This window comes from Lissotriton helveticus, chromosome 7, assembly GCF_964261635.1.
Source record: "Lissotriton helveticus chromosome 7, aLisHel1.1, whole genome shotgun sequence".
Lineage (NCBI taxonomy): Eukaryota > Metazoa > Chordata > Amphibia > Caudata > Salamandridae > Lissotriton > Lissotriton helveticus.
Window position 1 is genome coordinate 1,949,785,294 of NC_136068.1, and position 11,369 is coordinate 1,949,796,662.

The window sequence follows — 11,369 nt, forward strand, 5'->3', positions numbered from 1 at the left end:
TCTAGAAGCAGCCGAATCCATAGCTCGGAAAGTGAAATCTGGCCTCACCAACAGACCCGGCCCCCCCAGAGACAATGTTACTACGCATCCCAGACGATTCTACCCATCATCAAGAATCTAGTAAATGCGTCCATTGACTCTGCCTCGGTTCCTCCTGCCTGGAAAAAGGCAATGGTCCGAGCATAATAAAGAAGCCTCATCTGGACCCGCGGACTTTGCCAACTACCGCCCGATTTCACTGCTCCCCTGGGTCAGTAAAATCGCGGAGAAACACATCAATCTCCAATTGGTCAACTACCTGGAAAACAATCTGTTGTTAGACCCTACACAGACAGGTTTCAGGCCTAAGCATGGAACAGAGTCCGCCCTCCTTATGGTAGTCGAGGAGTCAGAAAAATCATCGATCAAGGAGGATCAGTGGCAGTGGTCCTTCTTGATCTCAGCGCGGCGTTTGAACGGTCAGTCATAACACCTTACTGAACCGTGTAGCAAACGTCGGCATTGTGGATAAGGCCTGGCTCTGGATAAAATCCTTCCTGAGTGACAGGTCATTCCAGGTGTTTGACGGACAAGCGTCTCCTCCAGCATACCGATGAAGTGTGGAGTCCCTCAGGGCTCCTCTTTAAGCCCTGCGCTTTTTAATATCTATATGAGGCCACTGGCTGAGGTAGTCCGTCCGCATGGAATTAAGATCATTTCCTATGCGGACGACACACAGCTGGTGGTCTCCTTAGCGCAGGAAGCCCAACATTCTCCATCGGGGGGTCTTACCAAATGTCTGGAGGAGGTGAAGTCCTGGATGACGCTGTCCTCATTGAAGTTGAATGGGGACAAGACAGAGCTCATGTTGCTAGGCCCGGCTGACCCGACCCTCTTCAAGCCCACCTGTCTAGGCCCCCCCCGCCCCAAAAGATAACATCAAAAGCCTAGGGGTGTGGCTGGACAAGAACCTCACCTTTAACACTCAGGCCACAAGGCTCTCTGCCATTTGCTTCGGACTTCTTCGGACATTGAAGAAGGTCCTACCCCTGCTCCCAATGGAGGCCAAACAAACAGCTATTCAGGGCCTAATACAATCACGCTTGGACTCAAACAACGTCCTTTACCTGGGAGCTCCAGAGTACTCTTTAAATAGGTTGCAACTGGTGCAGAACTGTGCGGCCCGCACTCTACTGCAAATTCCACAAAGAACCTCAGTTAGAGAGGCACTGACCAGCCTTCATTGGCTACCAGTGCGAAAAAGAGTGACCTTTAAGGCAATGTGCATTGCCCATCAGGCCTTCTGGGATTCGGGCCCAAAACTCTTGCGTAGCCTAGTCAGCCAATACCACCCTGGCCGTGAACTACGTTCCAGTCAGGCCTTTATGGCACCATTCCCAGAATCAAGAGATCTAGAGCAGGTGGAAGAATGTTCACCCTTAACGCCTCAAAAATCTGGAACACCCTTCCCCCTCACCTGAGATCTAACCCAAATCTTGCTTCCTTCCGCAAGCAATTAAAAACTCATCTATTCAAATCCCCGTAACCATTCAGCTTCCCGCTTTTTTTCTTTTTTTTCCTCCTAGTCTCTGACAGTCTCACTACACCCCTTCTGGTTCCTTAGCGCTTGGACGCCTCAGGGCAGCAATCGCGCTGTACAAATGTATTTTCATTCTTCATTCATTCATTCATTCATTCATGCCATCAGTGTGAGTCTGCCCTCTAGAATCATAGGATGCCTCTCCTGAAGAGGGCCCAGCAACAGCGTTTCCAATTCTGGGAGGCAACCTGGGAAGGTCCCAACTCCACTGTAACAACTTCGGGAACCACAGCTGGGACGTCCCACCACGGCGTCACCAGGAACTATCTCTGCCCGTTGCCTGATCACCTGTGTCATCACTCTGGGAATCAGCAAGAACAGGAGAAATGCATATTGGATCGCGCTTGACCAATCCTGTAGGAAGGCGTCGGTCGCTCTTGCCATTGGATCCGGCCTCCAGCTGAAAAATTGAGGAATCTGGCATGTGAGTCTGGAGGCAAAGAGGTCCGTCTGGAATGGACCCCAAATCGTCTGAAGCCACTGAAAGACTTAGGGGAGCAACTTCCAGTCGCTGTAATCCCCAAGATGCCTGGAATTCCAATCCGCCACCTGATTGAACTGGCCCGGGATGTATTCTGCCATCACTGAGATCTGCTTCGTGAGGCAGTAATGCTAAAAGTCTTTGGCTATCTGTACAAGAAGAGACGATCTTGTGCCTCCCAACTTGTTGATATACCTCACCGCGGACACATTGTCCATGCGGAGGAGGCTGCAACAAGAGGTCTGCCTCGGGGACAGTGTCCGAATTGCGAAAGACTCTGCGAGCAGTTCTAAGCAGTTTATGTGCAAAGATAACTCTTGCGGAGACCATCTGCCGCCCGTGGAGATGTCCCCGCAGCGCGCGGCCCAGCCCCTTCGGCTGGCGTCAGACTCGATTATCACCTCTGGTTGAGAGCCAAATATTGCTCTGCCATTCCAGGCGTCTACGTGACCTAGCCACCACTGTAGTTTAGTCCTGACTTCTTGTGACAGTGGGGTGGTGTCCGAATAGGACAGTCCTTTCTGAAGATGCCTGATTTTCAGGCGCTGAAGGGCCCTGTAATGAAGAGGGCCCGGGACTATTGCTTGAATTGACAAGGCCAAAATCCCTACTACTCTGGCAATAGCCCTGAGTGTGACCGTCTGACTGTTCAATAACGTCAGGATTTCCTTCTTGAGGTCCCTCAATTTCGTCTTTGGAAGGCACAGGTGGCTGACCGTGAGTCTATCGTAAACCCGAGGAAATCTATCACCTGAGTCGGAACAATGACCGACTTCTTTGGATTGATTACAAATCCTAAGCTCTGAAGCAGTGTTGTCGTAAGAACGAGATGCTGCCGGAGTGTGGTTTGATTCTGTGCCATGATCAAGATGTCGTCTAGGTATATTATGAGCCGTATTCCTCTCTCCCTTAGATGGGCGACCACTGGTTTCATCACCTTGGTGAAGCACCAAGGAGCTGAGGAGAGCCCGAAAGGAAGAGCCAAATATTCGTACCACCGGCCGTTCCATCTGAACTGGAGGAACCTGCGGTGGGGAGGGAAGATTGGGACGGAGAGGTAGGCGTCCTTGAGGTCCAGCCGAACCAACCAATCTCCCTCCTGCTACAAATCCGCTAGAAGATGGATACCCTCCATCTTGAAATGATTGTATGTAAGGAAGTGATTGAATTCCTTGAGGTTTAGAACTAGCCTGTTGCCGCCCCCTTTTTTCTGTACAATAAAGATGTTGCTGCAGAAACCGTGAGGCCTTTCCTTGCACTGAGCAATCGCACACTTCTGCAGCAATTCTGCAATCTCCTCGTCTATGAAACTGCGATCTTGTAGGGAAAAATGGAGACCTGCTGGAAGACTTGATTGCCACGGATGAGAGTAAAACTCTAACTGTAACCCTTTGAACGGTTTGCAACACCCAAGCGTCCTGAGTCAGGACCTGCCACTGTTTGAGACAATGTTGTGTACGATCCCCCAAAGGAAGAAGAGACTGATCTACCACACTCACCTATGGATTGTTGGGCCTTGAAGTTCGCCCTGTTGTTACCGGCCTGGAAACATCCTCTGTTAAATCGTCTGCGTGAAGGGTAAAAGGTACCTCCACGGGTGGAGTCCCAATCTCCTCTTCCACGACCAAAGTCACTGCGTTGGGAACCTTGTTGAAATCCTCGGCCTGACGAGTGGCCCCCGCCTCGCCCGGCCCGATTAAAAACACTTTGGTTGAAGACCCTTATAATACCACTTTGCGCCTTATCAAGGGAGGTAAACGTGCCGACGTACTTTGAGACGTCTTTCACAAAGCGCTCTCCGAACAATTGACTGCCAGCTAAGGGTCCCGGTTCAGCGTCCGCCAACTCAGTAAGGTTGCTGTCCATCCTGATTAACAAAGACTTGCGTCTCTCTGACGAGATTGCACAATTTGCATTCCCAATGAGGCAAATAGCCCGTTGGGTCCAACCCGCAAGAATGTCCTGATCAATGGGAGCAGCGCTCTCTTTGGCCGCCAGCGCCATTTCCAATATCTTAGCCAGAGGGCCCACTACGTCTAACATCTTATCCTGACATCTGCGCCACGCGCGGTCGATGCCACGTTTGGGGTCCTTTGAGAACTTCTTTAGGAACGTGAGGAGGCTCGCGTAAATTTCTGGTGTCTCTGCCACCTTGTCTGGTAATTCCAGTCGTGGGCACTCAGACCTGAGGCGGTTGCGTACCTCTCTAGAAAACCCCTTCCTCAGATTCTCGTGGAGATAATCTGAAACCGCGGCAGGCGGTATCCAGTCCGAAGACCGGGGATGGATAATCTCGGAAGGATCAAAGGTAAAAGGTTTGTTGGAAGGCTCCGCCGCTGTCTGGAGCGCAGTCTTTGCCTTTTTTGGGGGAGGAGGCACCTCCGATGTATCGGTGTCTGTATCGGTATTAGTGGTAGTGGTATCCTTGTCATCCTGTACTTTTGACATAGCCTTTGGTTTACCTCCTGCATAGGAATGTTCCGCTGTCCCACTGGCAGGCAGTGTCGATAGGGCCTGGGCATGCGGCTATTGTTTCAGGTTACCTGTGCCTGTGCCAGAAGTAGAAGCTTCAGACTTTCTTTTCTGTGGCTTTTTGTCATAGCCATGACGTTTTGCAAATCCCTCTAATTGTTTTCTAATTGGGCGCAGGGCCACTGCTAGGGCTTGCTGCATGGTCTGAGGAACCGTGGACTCCATTGCCTTGTTGACTGAAGATTGGGCGGAGGCGTCCAACGCTTTAACAAGGTTATCCTCCAAGACAGCCTCCTGCTGTCCTTCACCCACCTCCTCCTCCTCATAGTATTCCTCTGGGTACTGAACCCACACTTCCATAGTTAGGGTGGAGTGAAGCAAGTAATAGAGTATCAATAATTCGCTGACAGCTCTTACATCCACCACCAGGAAGGGTAATGGGGGGGGGGGTCAGCCCAGAAGCACAAAATTCCAGTAATAAAGTTCTCCTAAACCCCCCCAGCAAAGCTGTAATCCAATAGGTCAGTGACCTGGGCCAATAATTATACCAAGAGCGTGTGCTCACTCTTTGGCCAGTATTTTACAACCTTTGTGAAGGCGATGTGCACAGAGAGGCAGCCGGTGTGTAAAACGCTTGAAAATGCGTTTAAAGTAAGCCAGGGATTCGCGCCGAGGCGCGCAGCCCAAACGCGACCCAAAACCAGCCCAAATGTAGCCCAACTTGGTCTTGTTTGGGCGCGCGGGTCGGCCGAGAGCCACCCGGCCCGTGCGGCGTAGGAGGGCTATGAGGGAGGTCCAACGCCAGCACCTAGCGCGTTGCCGGTAATTGAGGCTCCAGTGAGATTTACGGTCTCCTCTCTGCCTGTCAAAGACCGTCTTCCTACACGCGACTGGACGTCGCGAGCCCTGAAATGCGGAAGCACCAGCTCCGCTGAAATTATCACAGGCGGGGGGAAGGCTTCTGATGAGAAAACCAGAGCGACGCTCCGAAGCCCTTCCACACGGAACAATCAAAGTTACAAGAATATTACACACGTTCAAAGCACTTCGAAGTAACATAAACAATATCAGTCATTATATAGCAAAATCAATCCCCATGAAAAGCAGAGTGAGGGAACATGAAATCAGGTGCACTTAACTCTTGCTGTGAGCAGCAAAGAAAGAGGATGATGGGAGCACGCAGAGGGTTCTTATGGACTGTGGAGGCGTGCCTATATGTGTGTGCATCATGGGCAATGTAGTTTGTTTATACTGTTATACATGAATATATGCATTTTCATTGGCTGCTGTGTTTTTGCAGTAAAGATTGAGAAGCATAATCTGAAGCCTCCAGTCCTGTAATAGAATCTCCGGAAATGTTTTTCTAGAGAGGTGGTCGGAATGTCCCCGTCCAGACATCCCCGATAAGGTGGCTGAGACGCCAGAAATAGATGCAAGCCTCCTCACGTTCTTGACATTTTTTTCCAAGGATCCCAAACGAGGCATAGACCGCGCATGGCGCTGATGTCAGGATAAGATGCTGGACGTTGTTGGGCCTTTGGCAAAAATTCTAGAGATGGCCCTTGTGGCCAAGGAGAGCTCTGCTCCTGTGGACCCGGACATCCTCGCGGGCTGGACCCAGTGTGCTATATGCCTACTAGGAAATGCCAACTGTGCGATTTCAGCTGAAAGGCGCAAATCGCTGCTTATCAGATTGGACAGTAATCTCACCGAGCTGGCGGACGCCGAACCCGGGCCCTTAGCGGGCAGACATCTGTTTGGAGAGCGCTTAGTTAAAGACGTGTCAAAATACGTCGGAACTTTTACGTCCCTAGACAAAGCGCAAACAGGAATCAAGAGAGTTTTTCAGCAGGGTGTTTAAAACAGGGCCGGATAAGGCAGGGGCCGCTCCTCAGGCCGCGGTTTCCAGCAAGGCTCCCAAAGAGGCGATTTTGGACACGGCAGAGGAGAGTGGGACTCCACACGTGGAGGCACTTTCTACCCCTCCCGTCGCAGGTTCAACAGGGGACGATTCCAGAGCGGCGGCAACAGAGCAAACTTTAAAGCCCAGCAGTCCTTAAGTGAGTGTACAAGACCATTCTCATCTACCTTTGGGGGGTCGCACTCAGCATTGTCTTCTGAATTGGCAGAATCTGACTCAGGATGCGAGAGTGTTGCAGACTATCAGGGGTTTTCACTTGGAGTTTTATTCTCCTCCGTTTCAACTACAGCTTCGCGCGAATCTCCATTTTTCCCTACAAGAACGCAATTTTATAGACAGAGAAATCGCAGAGTTGCTGCAGAAGCACGCAATAGCCCTTTGCAACGAGGGGCCTCATGGTTTTTGCAGCAACATATTTCTAGTACAGAAAAAGGAAGGTAGAAACAGGTTTGTCCTGAACCTGAGGGACTTCAATCAGTTTCTCACTTACAACCATTTCAAGATGGAAGGAATCCATCTTCTAGCAGACCTGTTGCAGGAGGGAGATTGGCTGGTCAGGTTAGATCTCAAGGACGCCTATTTCTCCATTCTGATTTTTCCTCCGCACCGACGTTTCCTCCAATTCCGGTGGAACGATCAGTGGTACGAATATTTGAGCCTTCCTTTCGGGCTCTCATCAGCTCCATGGTGTTTCACCAAGGTGATGAAGCCAGTTGTCGCACACCTGCACGAGCGGGGTGTGCAATTAATAATTTATCTGGATGACATCTTACTCATGGCTCAGAGCCAGGTCATCCTTTTACAGCATCTGCATCTCACGACTGCGCTCCTGCAGAGCTTGGGGTTTGTGATCAACCTTTCCAAGTTGGTCATCTCCCCGAGGCAGACAATAGACTTTCTCGGGTTCACGATAAACTCGATGACAGCTCAGCTGTGCCTTCCCAAGACGAAGTTGAGGGATCTCAAGAAAGAGATATTAGCGTTACTGGGCAGACAGATGGTCTCGCTCAGGGCCATAGCCAGGTTGGTGGGAATTTTGGCCTCTTCAATTTAGGCCATTTTCCCAGGCCCTCTTCATTACAGGGCCTTGCAGCATCTAAAGATTCAACATATCCAGAAAGGGCTGTCCTACACGGACATCATTCCGTTGTCTCAGGAAGTCAGGACCGAGCTTCAATGGTGGCTGGGCCACGTGGCTGCGTGGAACGGCTTGGGAATCTCGGTTCCAAGCCAGAGGTGATTATCGAGCCCAACGCCAGCCGCTGGGGCTGGAGCGCACGCTGCGGAGACATCTCCACAGGTGGTATATGGTCTCCGCAGGAGTTATCCTAACACATACATTGTCTGGAACTTCTTGCGGGTTTCGCAATTCGGACATTGTCCCTGAGGCAGACCTCTTGCTGCATCCTTCTCCGCATGGACAATGTGTCGGCGGTGAGGTATATCAACAAGTTGGGAGGCATGAGATCGTCTCTTCTTGTCGAGATAGCCAAAGATTTTTGGCATTATTGCCTCAACCACCAAATTTCAGTGATTGTGGAATACATCCCGGGCCAGTCCAATCAGGTAGCGGACTGGAATTCCAGACATCTCAGGGATCACAGCGACTGGAAGTTGTTTTCCAAGGTCTTTCAATGGCTACAGGACATTTGGGGTCCGTTTCAGAAAGACCTTTTCGCCTTCAGGCTCACGTGCCGGATTCCTCAGTTCTTCAGCTGGAGGCGGGACCCAATGGCTCTGGCGACCGATGTATTCCTTCAGGATTGGTCGGGCACACTGCAGTATGCTTTTCCCCCATTCCTATTGATCCCCAGGGTCATGACACCGGTGATCAAGCAACGGGCGGAGATAGTCCTGGTGACGCCATGTTGGACGTCCCAACCTTGGTTCCCAATGTTGCTGCAGTGGAGTTGTGACCTTCCCAGGCTGCTCCCCGAGAAGACATCGCTACTCCTGGGCCCTCTCATGGAACGTCATCCAATGATTCTAGAGGGACGCCTCACGCTGATGGCATGGAGGCTTTCAGGCAGCAGTGGCACATGCCAGGAGTTTCGGACAAAGCTTCTGAATTCATCAAACAGGCTTGGGCCCCTTCAACGCGGAAACGTTACTCTTCGGCCTGGAAAAACTGGGTGGATTGGTACGTGGAACGGCATTTGGATCCCGTGGGGGCGGAATTGCCCCAAGTGCAAAATTTTCTCTTGGATAAAGCTTCAGAGAGCCTTGCTTATCACTCGGTCAACAATTTTAGATCGGCCATTTCAGCGGGTCATGAGCTGGTGGACGGGAAACCAGTTGGCATGCATCCGGTCGTATGCAAGCTTCTTAAAGGCATTCGTGTCTCCAACCCACCTAAACCCAAATATGCGGGTCTGTGGGATGTTTCCTTGGTCATTTCCTTATTCAACCGTTGGCCAACTAACGATCTCCTTTCTAGGAAGCAATTATCTGCCAAGTTGGCTATGTTGCTATGTCTGTCGGTGTGCAGACGTTCCTCGGATGTAAGAGCTCTCGACATTACAGGTAGAGTATTTACTCCAGAGGGAGTTTCGTTTCATATTACTGGTCGTACCAAGACACACCACGGAGCAGCACGGAGGTTTACGGACGGATTAGGGAACATTGGTATTCACTGTATTGAAAATTCAAAAGAACCCTCCCCCACCCTGGCGCTGACTCATGGGGCACGGTTAATGAAAACAAAAATACCGCTTTGGTAAAACTTTTTAAGAGGCCAATCAACCTCTTATGATATATTTTTTCAGCTGACCAGCCTATTTTTGCGGCCAACTAGTTGTGAAATAGGCATACAACATTTAAATTATTATCCTATAGTGCAGTAGGGATCACAATAGCTCCTGATGAGTGAAGCAGTAGGGGACTGCTCATGAAACATGTCGACCAAGTAGAGAGTACAACATAACTAGATTTTGCTCTCTCCTTATTTCCCCCTTTTTTTAACGTTCCCAGCCAGAGATACGAATAAAGGCTATTTTTTCTACGAGCCAGAGAATTTTAAATTTATTTTCTCTATTGCACACCTTATTCACCACCTAGATCAGTCACACCAATCACACACAGTCTATTTTCACAAAATCAAGTGCTCCTGCGTAGTCGTAGGTCGAAGCACGCCCCGCCCCGTAGAGGGACGGGAAGACCCCTCTGATGAAGCATGACACTATGGACCCACCAGCCTGTATCTGTGTGCTATTCTATAATCTATGGGCCAATGATGTCTGTAATTTTTTATTGTATTGACTTTATGTTGCATCTTTTATGGCACAAAGGCCGAAATAAAGATTAACGAACGAACTATGGGATTCATAGTGTGTGAGGGTAGTTTAAAAACACATAGTGCTTTCCCCGCATTCGGTAGTTAGCTAATAACATCATACCACGAGTATGAAATTTCACTAAAACACATCAAATTAAATATAAGAGGGATAGAACCTTGTTGTTTATATATAGTTTCACTGGAGGTAGGTTCTATCCGTGACCTCTACCCTCCCTTCTTTGTTGTTTTCGTACCAAGACACTGTCACGACACATTGATTACAATGCTTTTCCTGATGATGAGAAATTATGTACGGTACAATGTTTAAAAGTGTATGAGGAATGTACAAGGGTTTTGAGGCCTCAGGGTTGTTCTCAGCTGTTAATTTCTTTACAGAAACCATATAAGCCAGTGGCGGCTGCCACTATTGCCAGATGGCTTCGATATATCATGCAAGAAGCTGGTATTGACCTCCAAATGTTTGGAGCACATTCGGTCAGGGGCGCTATGGCCTCCAAATCATATATGTTGGGTTCCAGTATTCAGGATATCATGCGTTGTGCGGATTGGTCTTCGGAATCAATATTCAAAAAGTTTTATTGCAAGCCGGTGGGAGATATTACATCAGTGGTCTTTGGAAAGCGTTAAACTAGCATAATCTGAAGCCTCTGGTCCTGTAATAGAATAAAAAATTTGCTAGCATTCGCGCCAAGAATTTTCAATTCTATTAAGGACACGGAGGCGAGGATTATATAACCCGGCTTTATTAATCTGTACTAAAGCTTACCCGCCCGTGAATGATGTTACATACCTTGCTATACAGTGGTTACGGGTTTTTCATTTCCCTCTGTTTCAGGATCGGATAAGAAGTCTGACTAGAAGACGGATGCTCGCAAGAGTTTATGCCTGAAGGTTTCTTGGTTTATTCTTCCATGTTGGAGGTCGTTCGAATCTGTTCTGGTTAATTATTGGACTTTTGTTCCCTGCAAAGAAAGAGGATTATGGGAATGTGCTCACGGCTCTTATGGGCTGTGGAGGCGTGGCTTATGAGAAAGCATCATGGGCAATGTAGTTAATTTGAACTAATTGTATGTTGTTATTGGCTGCTGTGATTTTGCAGTAAAGAATAGAGAAGCATAATCCTCGCCTCTCTGTCCTGAATAGAATTGAAAATTCTTTGCGCGAATCCTAGCAAATTTTTGATCCTCAGCAAGGAGCAGACTTGACTATGTGAGGCTCAGTACGCAGCCGCGGAGAGCAGACGTCTATACAAAGCGCATTCGCAAAAGAAGGAATACTTCCCGGACAAATGTAAATGACAGACTCTGAGCAAGGAACAATGCACAGGTCCGAAGACGAGGCACTTCTCCACACGCATGCGCAAGAGAAGAATCACTTCCAGGACAACTGTCAATGGATGTGAATGTGATTCTGTGTCAGGACCAGAGGCTCCGACTATACTCCTCATTTCTTTACCACTGTTGCAAAGTCATCCTGTGCCCTGGACACTGTAATGTCATCCCAGTGGGCTGCTCCACGTTTCCCAGTGAGTAAAGGGGGGTTCCCCATTTAGACCCTGCTACGTAAAGTTATGGGCTGGCCCGGCGTACCCTCGGCCAGCACGTGTGTGTGCCAGTAAACA